Here is a 2,697-nt window from a genome sequence, read left to right on the forward strand (position 1 = left end):
GGGATGGTTGGTGTTAGAATTGGTAAAAAAATAAAAAAAAAGAAAGAAAGAAAGTAAAAGAAATAAAAGTAAAAATGATGGAGGGTGGTGGCATGTCTGACTTCCACCTCATAGGAATCAGCCTTGGGCTGATGCTGCTGACAGTGATTCTGTTTCCCCCTTGTGAAGTCACAGGAGGTCAGAAGATACTATCTCTGCACCCTTTCTGCAGACAATGTCTTTGAGATTTATTCATGTTGTTGCATGTATTAGTAATTCATTCTTTTTCTACTGTTGTATAGCATTGTTGTATGAATAAATCAAATTTCTTTATCCATTTTACTATTAATGGACATTTGTGTTGTCACAGGCTATTAGCTATAATGAAGAGCAACTTAGTTTTCCATTAAACAATTCATACAACATTTTGTTTCATGACATTGATTGCAGTTCCTGCAATGTAGTATCACCCACCCCACTTCCTCCCTGCGATTCCCATTTCCATTGTCCCTCTTTCCTATCCCACCCTGACTTCTGAATTTTATCCCTGTGCAAATGCTTCCTTTTTGATCTCATATTGTTCTAAAGAGTGCATACCTCCCTGATATTATTGTTTACTTTATGTTGTTATGTGCCATCAAGTCAGATCCGACTCATAGCGACCCCTCCTTGGGTTTCTGAGGCGGTATCACTACAGAAGTAGATTGCCCAACTTTCCTTCCGAAGAGTGCCTGGTGGATTTGAACTGCCAGCCTTCTGGTTAGCAGTCATGTACCTTAGGCACTATGCTAATGGCCTTAAAATGAAAGTGAGCTCCCGTTCACTTCATAGGCCTGTCTATTCTTGGCTGAAAGTTGAGCCATGAGAGTGAGTTCAGTTCCAGGCATGAAGGGTACTAAGGGCCATAGTCTCAGGAGTTCCACCAGTCTCTATCAGACCAGTAAGTCTGGTCTTTTTCATGATTCTGAGTTTTGTTCCACGTTTTTCTCCCACTCTATCAAGGACCTTCCACTCCTTCCAAGGTGATCAGCAGAAGTAGCTGGGCACGACTTATTTCTTCTGGTGTCAGGGTTATGGAGGCTAGTGCTTACATGGTCCATTAGTCCTTTAGACTAAATGTTTCCATGTGTCTTTGATTTTCTTCGCTGTTCATTGCCCTTGATGGGGAGAGACCAATGGCTGCTGCACCTTAGATGGACACTCAAAAGGTTTTAAGACCCCAGTCACTAATCACCAAGGTAGGATGTTTTCTTTGAGGATTATGTTGTGCCAGTTGACTTTAGTGTCACCTGAGACATAATCCTGAGTCTCCAGGCCCAGCGATTCATTCCTTCTAGTTGTTTGTTTATGGCTAAGCAGCTTTCATAACTTTGCCCCTGTATGCTCCATTTTACTTATCGATATATTTGCAGCACATATAAATACATATGTAGAAAAACCCTCTCTGAAACCTAGATATATTTGTGTATATAGTCCCATTCACCTTCCCATATCTGTAAGAACATTCTTGTTTTTGTTGGCATATGTTTTCATTTCTTTTAGGCAAATATCTAGGAGTTGAAGAGCTATGTAGGTATATTTTAACTTTATGAGAAACTGCCAAACAGTTTTCCAAAGTGATTGTATCATTTGCAATACTACCAGTAATGTATGGGATTTCTAATTGTTCTACATTTCTGCCAACATTTGGTGTTTTCAATGATTTTAATTTTAGTCCTTCTAAAGTGTGGGAAAGGAGCTCTGGTAGTGTAGTGCCTAAGGCACTTGACTGCTAACCAGAAGGCTGGTGGTTCAAACCCACCAGCCACTCCTCGGAAGGAAGGTTGGGCAATCCTACTTCCGTAGTGATACTGCCTCGGAAACCCAAGGAGGGGTTGCTATGAGTCGGGGCCAACTCAATACTCAACTGCTAACCTAAATGTTGGAGGTTCAAATCCACCCAGTGGCTCCCTCAAACCCACCAGCCACTCCTCGGAAGGAAGGTTGGGCAATCCTACTTCCGTAGTGATACTGCCTCGGAAACCCAAGGAGGGGTTGCTATGAGTCGGGGCCAACTCAATACTCAACTGCTAACCTAAATGTTGGAGGTTCAAATCCACCCAGTGGCTCCCAGGAGAAAGACATGGTAATAAAGATTATAGTCCAGGAAACCTTATGGGACAGTTCTACTCTATTACATGGGGTCACTGTGAATCAAAATTGACTTCATGGCACCTAACAATAAAAGGTTAGAAGCAGTATGTTATTTGTGGGTTTAATTTGCATATCCCTGATGAATAATGGTTTTGAACACTTTTACATGTATTTAGTGTTTGCATATCTTCATTTTTTAAGTGTCTAAAGATTTTTCCCCATTTTTGTTCTATAGATGATACTATATGGACATATATTGAAGAGAACTGACATTCACTTTATAATATATAATAAAACTAAAACCAAAGTCACTGCCAGAGTTGATGCCAACTCATAGTGGTCCCCATTTGGGTTTCCAAGGCTGTAAATGTTCACGGAAGCAGACTGTCTCATCTTTCTTCCATGGACCACCTGGTGGATTCGAACCACTGACCTTTTTGGTTGGCAACCAAATGCCTTAACCACTACACCACCAGAGTGCCTCATAATATATGTTGTTGTTATGTGCCGTCGAGTCGGCCCCGACTCATAGCGACCCCTTCTTGGGTTTCCGAGGCAGTATCACTACGGAAGTAGGATTGCCCA

The sequence above is a fragment of the Orycteropus afer genome, unplaced genomic scaffold (genome assembly GCF_000298275.1).
Source record: "Orycteropus afer afer isolate SDZICR_OR568_19922 unplaced genomic scaffold, OryAfe1.0 scaffold00050, whole genome shotgun sequence".
Taxonomy (NCBI): domain Eukaryota; kingdom Metazoa; phylum Chordata; class Mammalia; order Tubulidentata; family Orycteropodidae; genus Orycteropus; species Orycteropus afer.